A 17,129-nucleotide genomic window follows, 5' to 3' on the forward strand; every position below is an offset into this window, starting at 1 on the left:
ATGACACACTCACAGGGTCTGATGCCTTTTAGAAAAGGAAAGATCTAGAATGGGCCCCAGTCTTTAGAGACACTGTGTTTGGCACTCCCGGTGAAGCTTGTGGGTGGAGATGTGATGGCCACTAGATGCCAGAGCTTCCCAGGGCTCCCCAAACTGCCTCTGACAGATGAAGCAGGAAAGGAGGTGTCTTGGCAATTTTTGGGTTTGTGGCCAGTTGTGAGAATTGCAAGAATTTGGGATTATTAATAACTGTGGGTCCTGAGGTGGCTGTCCCTAAGTGGTCAGAAAAGCAAGGACCAGAAGGCTCTGTCTCTGTCCTCAGGAGTAAAGAGTCAGCCCAGCCCAAGGTATGATTACTAATGTCACCTCCTGACAGCCTTAGACGGCCCAGGGTGAATGGGGCCCCAGTGGGGGGGAAGGATTCAGGGAGCTTGGGCAGTGTGCTGGCTTCACGTTCAGGCTGATGACTCTTAGACGTCCTCCCTTCTCCCTTTCAAAGCCCTCCAGCATCAGCCACACAAGGGAAGTCACTGTGAGGAAGAGCCAGTGCCTCTCCCACAGAACTCAAGAGTCCAGAATGTACTGGAAGGCATGCCCACACCCCAGGAAAGACCAGTGCCACTCTTTTCAGAACCTGCTCTCATTTGTGGATACACCTGTGATGTCCTGGCCCCAAGTCTCCTGGGATGGGGAACCAAAAACTATCTTGTGTTCTATGATGTGGGTATGTCATTAAACTACAGTATGGCACTGTGAGCAAATGAAGGGCTTAGATCAAATGGCTTGCAAAATGCGGCTAAGGGGTCCCTTTGAAGACTAGGATCCTGCTTAGAGGGGAGTGAGGCAGGCATGTAGTTGGTGCAGGATGGAGTCCTGTCTTATTTAAAATTTTGATACTTAGCTTATTAGGGACTTTTGCTTTAATTTCTATTTTTACAAATATTGTTTTATTTTTAATTTGTCTTGATTGCTGAGTTTTGACTACCCCTTGAATTCTGCAACTGGGAGAGGGCCTCAGGCACCTTCCTTTCCTCCAGGCCTTGCTGCAGTTCTGCTGCTGCTCAGAAATTGCGCTTCCTTATTTTAGAATTTGTGTATGGAAACATTAAACCTTACTAAAAAGAAAAAAAACAAACTTCTGTAGATTATAGAAATTTTCTAAATTAAAAATAGCCAATGTCCAATTAAATACAAACTAAGATGATAGTTACCAATAATGGCAAGGGTATGGGGAAACAGATAGATATTCTCATGCAAGACCAGAAAAGCATGTGTAAATTGGTCCTTGCTTTTTGAATTGTAATGTGACAAATGTTTTCTGAGTGCTTTTGTCAAAACATTTCCTCTTCTAGAGAATATGTACTAAAGGAACAGTTAAGGATGAAGGCAAAGATGAACCCTCCAAGATTGTCTCATCAAAACCTTGTGTGTAATATTGAAAGCCCCGGCCATTTGACTGTTCGTTGTACAAGTTCAGTCTAGACTTCCAGGGCAGTGAGGCAGGGGAGCTGACCTTGGCGCTTGCTTGCCTGCATGAGCAAATGTGCAGGGCTCCTGGGAAAAAGGGCTGCGGTGGCGAGAAGTCGGAGGCGGCGGAGGGATGCAGGATCACAGCCTGGAATCACCATGCGTGGGCTGCCCCACCAGGGACGGAAACACGCACAGTTTGGCTTCTCAGTCTTTGCTTAGTTTAGTATCATCTCATACCTAGGTAATTGCTGTATTTGTTCGTCAAGAAAAAGTCTTTACTCAGCTCTTACTTTCTAAAAACGTTCCAACTCCCCAAAGCCCATGGAAGGTGCCATGTATCTTTCAGATTGACACATTCCTTATCTGACAAATTCCAACCAGAGACCTGAAAGCTGAACCTTGCGAGGAAACAAAGCACGCAGCCACGTGGAGTGGGTGAGGGTGTGGGGACAGCCATACTACTGCAGGCTGAGTTCTTTGGAAGCATCTGCTGAGACAGTGAGTATATTTGGGGAGTAACTCATGTGAGGGGACATGGGCGGTGGCTAAGTGGGCAGCAGGCTGGGATGCAGTCCTGGCCCAGTCTCTGCAGCTGGTGGGGAGCTCCATTAGAGGAATACCATGTCCCATGGAAATGGCTCACCTCGTGCCACCACCCTGCTCAGTCTCGGGCCAGGGCCACTCTGGAAGGATGCGATGTTGGCCTGAAAGCTGAGGCAGGCAAAGGGTAGCTGGACTGGAGGCTGACCACTAACTGCCCTGCTGTGGCTGGACAGCAAGTTCTCCCTTGGAGGAGGATCTGAGGGAGGCACAGTGGGGTCTGCCACAGTGTGCAACATACAGCTCATGGCAGGGTTCTCACCTCTGTGTTTTTTACCTGTTCCCTGATGTCCTGCTTCAGGCACGAATCTCAACTATGAGTGAGCTGAACCGACAGAGAACTCCAGATTCCTGGGAGCAAAGTCTCTGGAGCAGTGTCTCCCACTGTCCCCGCTAAACTCCTTTCTGACTGATATTTAGCCCAAAGGAAATAAAAGGAACTCCTGTTTCACACTGTGACAGAAAACCTTTCTTCTAAGTCTCAACACCACTAATTACTCCACTCTTCAGAAGGAAAAATACTGCTGAAACTGGCGGAATGTTCAAGATTTCCGTCAGAAACGCTCCCTGGGAGTCACTGCTTCATCTGGAGGCCTTGGCAGAGGGCAGGTCTCCGCCAAGCTGGTTACAGGTTATTGGGGGGAAAAAGCCACTCAGAAGGCTGTGACAGGGAGGTCCAGGTAGAGTCTGGCTGCTATACATAGGATTAAAAAATGCAGATTTAGGAAGTTTGTGAACTTTAGGCATTTAGATTTTCGTGATGATTTTGATGCCAGGTTTTCATTCATTTCATGCATTGTGCCTCAAAACCCTCAAATAGGTAGGAAACCCTTTCTTAAAATGGGAAAATCCAAAAGGATTAATAAATGGAGACAGTTGTTCCATTGTCCCTCTCTGTCCTTCTCTCTTCTAAGGCTTCTGCAACCTGTTTTTCTGAGGATGTGGTTCAGGTTAAACCCACATAAATTTGGCTACATAGTTGGGCCTGAAAGTCTTTCAACCGTCTATCTGCTGAGAAGACTGCCACATGTGTTCAGTGGTCCAAGGAGACTGGAACAGTTTGGATGCTCGCTACAGTGGAGAAATGGAATATTGGAAGTGGAAAGTTCTATGTCTGTTGGGGTAACAGCTGTGGGTGCAGCTGTCAAAGGACAAGGGTCCTGTCCAGCCAGTCCCTGTGTCAGTAAATGTGATCTTTTCAGTTTATCTTTACCCCCTGTGACAATGTTGGCTGAATATGTCTCTGGAGATGTTTTTCCGCCTAGAGATCTGGACTCGTACTTTGCTGAACCCAGGGGCCATGCTTGCTTCCTAATGCTCACACAGCGCAGATGGTGAGCATGGCGTGGCGAGGGGGCTGTGTACAGAGAGGCTCAATGGCAGACAGCTCTGTAATTCCGTCAGCAGCAAGATGAGTATGATGCTGAGTTTTTCTGGGCCAAAACAACTGTCTTCCAATCTGGTGTATGATGTCAACAGTAAAGGGGGGAGCCTTGTCCTTATTGTTAATCAGAATTTAATTATGGGCTTAAACTGTCTTCAGCAATATAGGTAAGGAAGATCTACGGGCAGATGCACTCTACCACGAGAGAGGTAGCAGGTATGCCAGAGTGGCTGGGTGTCAGGAGAACAGGGGTTGGAGTCCTATCCTTGTTACCTACTAGTTTTGTGACTTTGGACAGGTCATCCAACTTTTCTTTGCCATAGTTTCCTCAACTCTAAAATGTTTGCAGTATAACCTATCTCAGGCCGGGCGCGGTGGCTCATGCCTGTAATCCTAGCACTCTGGGAGGCCATGGTGGAAGGGTCACTTGAGGCCAGGAGTTGGAGACCAGCCTGAGCAAGAAGGAGACTCTGTCTCCACAAAAAATAGAAAAAATAGCTGGGCATGGTGACGCACACCTATAGTCCCAGCTATTCAGGAGACTGAGGCAGGAGGATGGCTTGAGCCCAGGCGGTTGCATTAAGCTATGACGATGCTACTGCACTCTAGCCAGGGTGACAGAGTGAGAATCTGTCTCAGAAAAAAAACAAAAACAAAAAACCAAAAAACCCAATAAAACCTATGTCAAAGGGGTGTTGTAAGGATTAAGGAAATGAAGGTGTGGAAATGGGTTCCAGAGAGAATGACTGTGGTTTCTTAACATTTAGTGTGACTACTAGGCTTTTACAAATGTCTTAGTCTGTTTTCTGCTGCCTAATAGCATATCTGAGACTGGGTAATTTATAAAGAAAAGAAGTTTCTTTAGCTCACGGTTCCAGAAGCTGGGACGTCAATGAGCCTGGCACCAGCGTCTGGTGAGGGCCTTCTTGCTGTGTCATGACATGGTGGAAGGCATCACATGGTGGGATCATCTCAGATCTCGCTTCCTCTCCTTATAAAGAGGATCCCCCCTCATGACTTATCCTCATCATCTCCTAAAGGCCCCCTTCCAATCAACATATGAATTTGAGGATTAAGTTTCAAAACATGAAATCTGGGGGACACATTCAAACCACAGCCACAGACATGTCAGATTTTAAGACTTCAGGGGGTACAGAGCTGACCAGTGCTATAGGGGTAAGGTATATAATTTAACCTAATTCTAGCTTCTCACCAAGCATGAGTAGTAACTAAGTTTGCTGTTAATACAGTGGAGTCACATAAGCCAGAAGACAAACATGGTGTTTGTGGGCCTCCTTTTCTAAATTATTTTCTTGTCTTGTTGGTTTTCGTTTTCCCTTTCTCATTTCTCCTCTCTGTAATACATATTGTTGCTCTCTGATTAGGCCATACAGAGTCCAACCAACACTCTAATTACATGCCCAGAACAGCCAGATTGTGTGAACGTGTGATACTTTGTGGATGTGTAAATTGGAGAATCTTCACCAAAAAATGATTCACAAACATACTCTGAGTGGTCTGGGAACTCAGATCTTTGTTATTTTATCAATTACTTTTTACTGAGGACCTAGTATGTCCCTTGCATTGTATTTTATATACATTATTTCATTTAATCTTCACAACCAATCTATTCTTGAATTCTCTCATTGTGCAATTTCACCTCCTTTAATGGTTTTTATTCTGTCTGCTCTGTTCTTTTTTATATGGAATAAATTCCTCTGAAGAGGCTTTAGTTCTCCCCAGCTCCCACCCCACCCCCAAGAGATCTTCTGCTTTGGGCTTCCATTCACATTTTGACAATACTGTAAGGATTCTTGTACCTTGCCGGAGATGTTTTTGAACATGTTTAAATCTGTTTTTCAGTCAATTGATATGTTCTTTTCTTATAGGGAAGTGTTCCTAGGAATAAAGTAGCATTGACTGTAGGATCCCAAAACACTTCAAGACATTCTGCTCAGGATTTAGGCCCCATATCTCTCAAGAGAACCATTAACAAATCCAGGGTTGTTTAAGGGAAAAAGCTGCATTTTCCACACCTTTGGGGGTGTGGCGTCCCTCTATGTCTTAGTTTGAGGCTCTGATGTTTCTTACCATGAGGTCAAAAAGAGCCTCTCTGCGCCTGTGCTATCTTTAGACGCTCCTGTTCTAGGACCTAGTTCCTCGTTCTCAGTTCCTGTATCCCCAGTTCCGCTTCTTTGATGACTGTGTCTAGAGCTTCCATGAGTTTCAGACTAAATTTGTTCCAGAGCTCTAGAGCTGTCCAGCTGGACAGTGGCCTCCCCTGAGGCCGTTTGTCCCTGAGCTGGAGGCGCCGTCCACCCCTCTCACACAGCACGTGGGCTCCCCGAGGCCACCACCCCTCCGCGCTACCTGGACCCGGGGCGACACGGACGCGGGGAGTTGGCGGGCGGGAAGCCTAGGCCGCACTCAGAGGCGGGGCCTGGGACCCTGGAGCGGGACTGCGACGCAGGACAGGGGCGCGCCCCTCCCCAGCCCGGCGCGGCGTCGGGAAGGAGGCGCAGGGCAGGAGGAGCCGGCGCCGCGGCGCCCCCAAGCGGCCGGACCCTGCCCCGCGTCCGCTCTCGGAGGCCGCTCCGTCCCCGCCCGGGCGACCCTGGCTGGGGCTCCGCGCGCGTCCCGGGGGCGCCTGTCCCGTCGTGTCGGGCGCCATCTTACTGCTTTCCCCAAGGCGACCGTCCTTCCCCTGCAGCTCCATTCTCCACTGGCCCACATCCTCTGCCCTGTGTAGGGCCAGGACATGTACTACATTTTACAGGGACATGCTGGGGACCGCGAACAACGACTTGCCCAGGACCACCTCGCCAGCTGGAAAAAATAAGAACTGTCCCAAATCCGCTGCGCTGTCTCCGGGGGAAGATGCCTGCAAGAGGCCGGGGCCCAGAGATGACCTGAGCTCGTGAACCCAAGCAGGAGAAGCGGGCAGAAAATCTCCGGGTGGGTGGGGACCCTGGCTCCTTCTAGAGCCTCTGCCTCCGCCCCCTCGAAGCCTCGCCCAGGGCGTGCGGCCAGGGATTTTATGGTGACCCTAATAACCCTAACTGCTGTCCCCACCACGCTTCACTCGCAAAGAGGACCAATAGTGACGTTCTAGATTAGAAGTTCAGATGTGAACAAGAACATGGGGAAACTGAGCCCCAAGGTGAGAAGCAGATGCTAGAGAGGGGTGGTCTGGGGGGGTCCTGGACACAGAGATGTGTCTCAGTGGTGAAGGCTGGTTGGGGAAGATAAAAATGCCCACAATTTTTAAAAAGTACTGTGTATTTTAACATAGAATTTATATGGTGATTTGGAACAATAAATATCACATGGTAGAAATTTAGCACAAACTGAATACAGTAACAAAAGGAAACATATTATCAAGATCTTTACAATAAATTATAGTGTACAGTTCCATCATAGCAAGTTTGTATACAAAACCATTAATGGGAACACTGAAAGAAATCTGTCCTGTAAGTCTTTAGTCTTTATTTAACAAAGTGTATACAATATTAGTATCAAAAGCCTTAAAAGCACAAGTTCTTTTTAAAAAAGCTATGTTATAATGAGATGTATACAGATAAAACTCACATACTGTACAAAAATAGCTAATGTTTAGATAAAATTCACATACCATACAAAAATAGCTGTTATATTGACACATAATTCATATACCATATAATTCGGTGGCTTTTAATATATTCGCAGAACTGTGTAAGCATCACCAAAATCAATTGTAGAATACTTTCATCACCCCACAAAGAAACTCCTTAGCTGTTACCTCCCAATTCCCTTGTAATAGAGTTCTCCAGAGAAATAGAGCCAATAAAATATATATTATTATATATTGGCTCATGCAATTGTGGAAATAGGTGAATCCCAGGATCTGCAAAGTCAGTCAGCAAGCTGGAGACCAAGCAGAACTGATGATTTAATTCTAATCAAAGTCTGAAGGACTGAGAACTTGAAGAGCCAGTGGTGTAATTTTCATCTAAAGGCCAGTAGGCTCAAGACCCAGGAAAGAACCAAGATTTCAGTTCAAGTCCAAAGGCAGAAGAATTCTCTCTTACTCAAGGGAGGGTTAGGCTTTTTGTCCTATCCAGGCCTTCAACTGATTAGATGAGGCCCACCCACAGTAGGGAGGGCAATCTGCTTTACTCAGTTTACTGATTTAAATGTTAATCTCTGCCCCAAACACCAAGAATAATGTTTGACCAAATATTTGGGAAGCTTGTGGTTCAGTCAAGTTGACATTAAAATTAACCATCATGTCCCCAGTCTTCCACAGTCCAGGCAACCATTAGTCTACTTTCTGCTTAATAGATTTGTCTATTGTGAGTATTTTGTGTAAATGAAATTATACAATATGTGGTCCTTTGTGCCTGGCTTCTTTTACTTAGCATGATATTTTCAAGGTTCATCCATGTTGTTAGTATGTATCATTTTATTACCAAATAATATTCCATTGTGTAATACTATAATTTATTTTTCCTTTCATCAGTGGTGGATATTGGAGTTGCCTCCACTTTCTGGCTGTTGTGAATAATGCTGCTATGAACATTTGTATATGTTTTCATTCTCTTGAGTATATATATATACCTAATGCGGAACCAGTGGGTCTTATGGTCGCTCTATGTTTAGCTTTCTGCAGAACCACCAGACTATTTTCCAAAGTGGTTGCACAATTTTACATTCCCACCAGCAGCGTATGACAGTTCCAGTTCTCCACATCCTTGCTTGTCACTGTCTGTCTTTTTTATGGGTATGAAATGGTACCTTATTGTGGTTTTTTTTTTTTTTTTTTTCTGAGACAGAGTCTCACTCTGTTGCCCGGGCTAGAGTGCCGTTGCATCAGACTAGCTCACAGCAACCTCAGACTCCTGGGCTCGAGCAATCCTCCTGCCTCAGCCTCCCGAGTAGCTGGGACTACAGGCATGTACCACCATGCCCGGCTAATTTTTTCTGTATATATATATATGTATATATATATATTTTTAGCTGTCCGTATAATTTCTTTTCTATTTTTAGTAGAGACAGGGTCTCACTCTTGCTCAGGCTGGTCTCAAACTTCTGAGTTCAAACAATCCGCCCACCTCAGCCTCCCAGAGTGCTAGGATTACAGGCGTGAGCCACCGCACCCGGCCTGAAATGGTACCTTACTGTGGTTTCGAAATGCATTTCCTTGATGACTAATGAAGGTGAGGAGTTTTTCATGTGCTTCTTGGCCATTTGTGTATCTTTGGAGAAGTCTATTCAGATCCTTTGCCCATTTTTAATTGGGTTATTTGTCTTTTTATTATTGAGTTGTCAATATAACAATGAGTTTTCATATCATGTGTATAAATTATTATTTTACATACCAAAAGAAAATCAAAATAAGGCCAAAAGTGTAGTTTTTTTAAAAAGTGAGAGTTATTTATAAGGGCTGGAAAAATGTATTGTCCCAAGTAAGAAGCAATATAAAGCATTTTATATACAGTTTTAAAAGAAGTTCCATTCAATCCCATACAACCAAATACCTTGGTTGCCATATACCATAAGATAAACCAGTACTAAGGGAGCTAAGCTGTCTTTCTGCAAAAATAACAGGAAAAACAGATCTATCAATAAGAAACATTGCTAATAAACATAATTATAGACCTCCCCAAAATGACCTGAATGACTCTTTCCTGGAAGGAATGGGCTGCCACTGGATGTGAACAGGTGCTCACACCAAGGCCGCTCAGTTCTGCCCAGGCCTGTGGGTTCAAGGCACAAAGGCAGGAAGGTAGAACTTACAGCTTCAGTTAACCCTGCTCCGGGATGGCCCTTCTACATTCGATAACTGAATCCTCACAAGCACCCCATGAAGAAAGAATTATGAGCCCTGCTGAACAGAAGCACAAACATATATATTGAGAGGGATTCAGTGACTGGGATTTTCGTTCCTACTGGTGACAAAGACTGTAGGGGCCTGTCCATCATCCATTTTGGAGCAGAGATAGAGGAATATCTGCCAAAGTGCATGAGACTTTTTTTTAGAATATAAACTGTAGTTGTGAAGTGGCTGCGCAGCCAGGGACAGCAGGACAATGGCACAACCTACTTCTTCACTTCCAGTTTGAAATGGTCTCTTCTTCCTGCAGATGTCAAAGGCCCGGAAAAGAACTTCTCTTGAATAATGCCCTGACCCTCAATTAGAGTACGAGGTGAGCTGAGCAAAACCAGATGTGGCATGCCAGGAACGACTGGCCGGGAACGACTACCCTTCTCTCCACCAAGGGCTGCCGTACGTAACCCCTGGTTGCATTACCCTAACCCTTTTGAACATTCATTTATCAATAAACAAGACTTGTTTTCTGTCACCTAAATGGAAAAGATGTCAAAATTTGTACTTGCATATTTCAGTCATTAAAGAATGATTAAAAGATGATCTCATTAAGATAGTCTTTAGTACAGTGATCTTAAATAAAATAAATTTTAAATCATTTCCTTATTATTTAATATACAGTGATGATAAGATGACTTTTTAAATTCCTAAAGAGGAATCTAAAGGAGTTTTCCTTTTGTTTTTTATGTTTTATTTTTATTTTTATTTTTTTTGAGACAGAGCTTCACTCCGTCACCCTGGGTAGAGTGCAGTGGCGTCATTATAGCTCACTGCAGCCTCAAATGCCTGGGCTCAAGCAATCCTCCTGCCTCAGCCTCCCAGGTAGCTGGGACTACAGGCGTGCCATGACACCTGGCTAATTTTTCTACTTTTTTAGTAGAGACAGGGTCTTGCTCTTGCTCAGGCTGGTCTCGAACTCCTGAGCTCAAGCGATCCTCCTGCCTCAGCCTCCCAGAGTGCCAGGATTACAGGCATGAGCCACCTCGCCCAGCCTAAAGGAGTTTTCCTAACACCAAACAGTTGTCAAAACACTGAGCTAAGGAGGTAGGTTTCATTGTTACTTTACAGAGGAGGAAAATGAGGCTCTGAAAGGTTAACACCCAATATCAAAGAGTCTCGATTCAAACCCAGGTGTGTGAGATTCCTAAATCCGTGCTCTCTACCATCTGTGCTAATAAGTGTCTGTGCTAGTGGCTTAGAACAATAACCGTTCTATTTCCCAAATTTGGGGATTAGGAATTTGGTCAGTGCTCAGCTGCGTGAGCACTTATGCCACATGATACTGACTAAGGACATTCGGGGACAGTGACAGGCTTACAGGCAGCTCTGGAGGCTTCACTCATACATCAGGCCCTTTGCTGGGTCTTACTGGTAGGCTGGGCTCAGTGGGGACTGTCAATCAGAACACGTGTGTGTGTCCTCTATGGCAAGGTGGTCTCAGAGTAGTTGGACTTTACACAAGATAGGTCCGGGATCCTAGAGTGGTCCAAGAGTTAAGAAAGGGAAACTGTTTCTTGAGGCCTCATGACTGGAAACTGGCACGGTTTATTCTATTGGTCCATTTATTCTATTGGTCAAAGCAGACACACACTGCCCGTGCTAAGGGGCAGAATCATAGACTGCCCACCTCTCAGTGGGAGACATGAAAAAATCTGTGGCCATTTTTAATCTGCCACGCCACTTTATGGCCACAAATTATTTACATTCTTTCCACATGCAAGATATACACACCCTCTCCCGAGGCAGTGAAAATTCTCATCCCATTACGGCCCCAGGCTTGGCTATCAGCGCCCGAGCTTCGGAGTATCATCATGTAAATTAGGTCTTGGTGCAGAAGAAGCTCCTCAAGACATTTCCTTGAGAATGGCTCTTGAAATCTTGAAGAGCTGAGAATTAAAGAGACCCAAAATGTAAGAGGGGAACAGACAGGACTGCTGCAGGAGACACCGAGTCTTATAGGGAGAGACAGGAGGTGCCTGGCAATCACTGGCTCATAGCAGCTTGAGCTCCAGCCTGACCCAGACTGAAGTTCCTCGGTTAGAGCCCAGTCCTGCTCCCTGGAGAAGACTCTGCAGTTCTGGGCTCTGCCCTCTGACTGGTCCATCTCCTGCAAGAAAGGGTCCCTGCCACTGAGTAGGCCCTTAGAAGCTTGGGGTCCAAAGGCCTCCTCTTTCCAGTTTGTAATGCTATGCCTCTCAGTCTAAGCTGTCAAAATTCCTTTCAGAAGTTTATGATCTCCATTTATAAAACTGTAATCTACTCCATTATACAAAAGCCACCACCGCAGACATTTCGAAGACAGGCCCTCTCCCCTTTGGAACAAGAATTGAGGTGCAATGGACAATTCCTTTAAAGATTAAAAAGCTTTCACATGTAGTCAAAAGGATCTAAGAGGCAGGCCCTTAGGAACATAGAGGACTTACTGCCTAGCAGAAGAGGGTCTACAGATTTTTGTCTAGCAAAGAGACTGTTTAGCAGATTGTGCCCAGTGCACAATCTTAACATTCTTTTTATTTTATTTATTTTGGTAAAGTGCATACAGCATAAAAGTTGCCACGTGAATCATTATAAAGTGTACAATTCAGTGGCATTTAGTGCATCCACATGTTGCTGTTGTCATCTCTACCTAATTCCAAACCATTTTCACCACCCCAATGGAAATCCCATGCATACCACCAAGTAGTCACTCTCCAGGTGTCCCTCCTCCAGACCCTGGCAGACACTCACCTGTTTTCTGTATCTATGGATTTGCCCATTCTTGGTATTTCATGTGAATGGAATCATGCAACACGGGGCCTTTGCGTCTGGCTTCTTTCACTTGGCATCATGTATTCAAGCTTCACCCATGTGGCAGCCAGTATCAGTCCTTCATTCCTTTGCATGGCTGGATATTTCCTTGTGTTGATACAGCACCTTCTGTTTATTTAGTCATCAGCTGATGGACATTTGAGGTGTTTCCACCTTTTGGCTATTGTGAATAGTGCTTCTGTGAACTTTCACGTGCAAGTTTTTGTTTTGTCTGAATACCTGTTTTCAATTCTTTTTGGTCCATAGCTGGAGTAGAAGTCATATGGTATTCTATCTTTAACTTATTGAAGATCCACCAAACTATTTTCCATAGTAGTGATATCATTTTACATTCCCACCAACAATGTATGAGGGTTCCAGTTTCTCCACATCTTCATCAACACTCGATACTTTGTTTTATTGATCACAGCCATCCTAGTGGGTGTGAAATGGTATCTCGTGGGTTCGATGTGCATTTTCCTAATGACTGATGTGTTAGTCTGTTCAGACTGCCATAATAAAACACTACAGAGTAGGTGGCTTAAACAACAGAAATTTATTTTCTCACAGTTCTAGGGTCCAAGATCAAGGTGCTGTCAAGGTTGGTTTCTGGTGAGACCTCTCTTCCTGGCTTACAGATGGTTGCCCTCTGGCTGTGTCCTCACATGGCCTCTGGTGTCCCTTCTTTTTTGTAAAGACACCAGTCATATCAGATCAGGGCTCGACCCCTATAATCTCCTTTAACTTTAGTTACCTCCCTAAAGGCTGGCCCTCTCTCCAAATACAGTCACATTGGGGGTTAGGGCCTCACCACATAAATTGGGTGAGTGTGTGTGGGGGGGACACAATTCAGTCCATGACAACTAATGACACTGAGCATCTTTTCATATGTTTCTGGGTCATTTGTTTATCTTCTTTGGAAGTCATTTGCCAATTTTTAAATTGGATTCTTTGTCTTTCTGTTGTTGCATTGTATATATTCTGGATACTAGACCCTTATCAGATACTAATTTGAAAATATTTTCTCCCATTCTGTGGGTTGTCTTCTCACTCTTGATAGTGTCCTTGGATGCACAAAAGTTTCTCATTTTGATGAAGTAAGCTTTATCTGTTTTTTTCTTTTGTTGCTTTTTCTTTTGGTGTCATATCTAAGAAACCATTGACAATTCTAAGCTCATGAAAATTCTCCCCTATGTTTTCTTCTAAGAGTTTTATAGTTTTAAAAGTTTATTACGTCATTGATCCTTTTTGAGTTATTTTTTGTATATTATATGAGACAGAGGTCTAGCCTCGTTCTTTTGCATGTGGAAACCCAGTTGTCCCAGCACCATTTGTTGAAGAGAATATTCTTTCCCCATTGGATGGGCTTGACACCCTTGTCAAAAATCAATTGATTATAGATGTATGGGTTTATTTTTGGACTCTCAATTCTATTGTATTTCATTGATAATATATGTCTATCCTTATGTCAGTATCACAAGGTTTTATAATAAGTTATGAAATTGGAAATTGGAAAGTATGAGTCCTCCAACTTTGTTCTTATTTTCAAGAGTATTTTTGGCTATGCAGGGCCCCTTGTATTCCATATGAACTTGAGGATCAGTTTTCTGTTTCTGCAACAACAACAACAACAAAAGGTCACTGGGGGGCTTGCTGTGTTGCCCAGGGTGGCCTTTGACTCCTGGGCTCAAGCGATCCCCTCCCTCAGCCTCCTGCATAGGTCATTGGGATTTTAATAGGGATTGCATTGGACCTGGACATCATTTTGGGTAGTATTTCCCCATGAAACATGAGGTGTCCTTTCATCTATTTAGGTCTTCTTTAATTTCATTCAGCAATGTTTTGTAGTTTCTAATGGCACAAATCTTGTACTTCCCTGGGTAATTTTAATTCTAAGGATTTTATTCTTTTTGATACAGTTGTAAGTAGAATTGGTTTCTTAGTTTTCTTTTCAGATTGTCATTGCTAGTGTATAGAGATATAAGTGATTTCTGTGTTTTGATCTTATGTCCTGCAATTTTGTTGAATTCATTTATTAGCTCTAATAGGTTTTTTGTGTATTATTGAGGACTATATATATGACTATGTAATCTGCAAATAGAAACAGTTGTTTTATTTCTTCTTTTGAATGCTTTTCATTATGTTTTTTTTTTAACAGCTCAATATCTGCCCTTTTCTTCTTTTTATTGCCCAATTGCCTAATTGCTCTGGCTAGAACTTCGGGTGGTGAAAGAATACGTCTCTGTATATTTGCTGCTTTTGGAGAGGAAAGGATCTAGTCTTTCACCACTAAGTGTCATGTTACAACCTGTGGGTTTTTCATAAATGCCTTTTAGCAGGTTGGGGATGTTTCCCTCTATTCCTAAGTTGTTGAATGTTTTTTATCATTAAAGTTTGTTAGACTATGCCAAAAGATTTCTCTACATGAACTGAGGTGATTTTTTTAGTTTTTTTCTTCATTTTAGTAATGTGGTATATTACCTCGATTGATTTTCATATGTTGAACCAACCTTGCATTCCTGGGATAATCTCATTTGGTCCTATTATACATACTTTTAATATGCTGCTGGCTTCAGTCTGCTAGTATTTTGTTGAGGATTTTTGCATCTTTATTCATAATGAATATTGGTCTGTAGATTTCTCTTGCTGTAGTATCTTTGTCTTCTTTTTGGTATCAGGGGAATGCTAACCCAATAAATGAGTTGGAAAGTGTTCCATCTACTTTTTTCAAAGAGATTGCATAGGATTGGTGTCAATTCTTATTTAAATGTTTGTTAGAATTCACCACTGAAACCATCTGGTTCAGGGCTTTTCACTGTTGGCTGATATTGTTTTTAATTACAAATATTTGTTAAAATCTCTTTATTTGTTACAGGTCCTTTCAGATTTTGTTTCTTCCTGAGTCAGTTTGGGTAATTTGTGTGTCTCTAGGAATTTATCCATTTTATTTAGGTTACCTAATTTATTGGCATATAATTCTTGTATAATCTGTTTTATTTCTGTAAGGTCAGTAGCCGTGTACTCACTTTCAATTTTGATTTTAGTAATTTGAGTTTTCTCACTTTTTTCTTAGTCTAACTAAAGTTCTATCAATTTTGTTTATGGTTTTAAAGAAACATCTTTTTGGTTTCATTGATTCTCTGTATTAGGTTTCTATTCTCTATTTCATTATTTATGCTCTAATCATTATCATTGCCTTCCTTCTGCTAGCTTTATATTTACTTTGCTCTTCTTTTTCTAGTTCCTGATGAAGCAAAGTTTAGTTATTGATTTGAGATCTTTCTTCTTTTTTAATGTAGCCATTTATACCCATAAATTTCCTCTGATGCATTTCATAAGTTGTGGTATGTTGTGTTTTCCTTTCATGCAGCTCAAAGTATTTTTAATTTCCCTTGTGAAGTCATCTTTGGCCCATTGATTGCTTGAGTGTGTTGTTTAATTTCCACATATTTGTGAGGTTTCTAGATTCCCTTCCATTATTAATACCTAGTTTTATTCCATTTTGTCAGAGAAAATAATTTGTATTATTTCAACTTTTAAAATATTGAGTCTTGTTTTCTGGGCTAACATATGGTCTATCCTGCAGAGTGTTCATGTGCACTTGAATGTGCTGCTGTTGTTGGGTGGAGTGGTCTGTAGATGTCTGTTACTGTGTTTTCCAGTCCTCTGATTTTCCAATTGATGCTCTGTCTAGATGTTCTATTCATATCTAAAAGTGAGCTTTTGGCTGGGCATGGTGGCTCATATTTATAATCCTAGCACTTTGGGAGGCCAAAGTATGAAGATCCCTTGAGGCCAAGAGTTCTAGACCAGCCTCAGCAACATGGTGAGACCCCATCTCTACAAAAATTAGAAAAACTAGCTGGGCATGGTGGCACATGCCTGTAGTCCCAGCTACTTGGGAGGCTGGGGCAGGAGGACGGTTTGAGCCCAGGAGCTAGAGGCTGCAGTGAGCTATGATGATGCCACTGCACTCTAGCCCTGGCACCAGAGTGAGACCCCATCTCAATAAACAGATAGACAGATACATAAATAAATAAATAAATAAATAAATAAATAAATAAATAAATAAATAAATGTGGGCTTTTGAAGTCTCCAACAATTATTGTAGAACATCTTTTCTCCATTCAATTCAGTTTGTTTTTTGCTTCCTGTGTTTTTGAGATTGTGTTTTAGGTGCATATATATGTTTATAGTTGTTATATCTTCTTATATAGTTACCATTCTACCAATATATACTGGCTTTTGTGTCTTTCATGACCACCTTGGTTCTTTTCTTGGTTACTCTTTGCATGGAATGTTGTTTTCCATCTTCTCACTTTCAACCTATTTGTGTCTTTTTTTTTAAAGACAAAGTCTCAACTGTGTTGCCTAGGCTGAAGTGCAGTGACACAATCATAATTCACTGTAACCTCGAACTCCTGGGCTCAAGTAATCCTCTCACCTCAGCATCCTGAGTAGCTAGGCTTACAGGTGCATGGCACCATGCCCAGCTAATTTTTGTTTTTATTTTTCTGTAGAGATGGGGTCTTTCTATGTTGCCCAGGCTGGTCTCAAACTCCTGGCCTCAAGCAATCCTTCTACCTCAGCTTCCCAGAGTTCTGGGATTAAAGACATAAGCCACCATACCTGGCCCTATTTCTGTCTTTTGAGCCTCTTGTAGACAGCGTATTGTTGGATCACAGCAGTTTCTTTTTAAATCATTCTGCCAATGTCTGCCTCTTTTTTCCTTTTTTTCAATTTCTGCCTTTTTCTTGAGCTTAATACATTAACATATAAAGTTGTTACTGAAATAGAAGGACTTACAGCTTCCATTTTGCTATGTATTCTATATATCTCTTTTGTTGTTCTACTAATTCATTATTGTCTTCTTTTGTGTTTATGTTATTTTTTGTAGTGTACCATTTTGATTCCCATGTTTGTTCTCTCTTTTTGTCTATTTTTTAACTAGTGGGGGTTTACCATTGGTTTACAATTGACATCTTACATTTATATCAAACTAGTTTGATGGATATTGACTTA

The sequence above is a fragment of the Lemur catta genome, chromosome 15 (genome assembly GCF_020740605.2).
Source record: "Lemur catta isolate mLemCat1 chromosome 15, mLemCat1.pri, whole genome shotgun sequence".
NCBI classification, from domain to species: Eukaryota; Metazoa; Chordata; class Mammalia; order Primates; family Lemuridae; genus Lemur; species Lemur catta.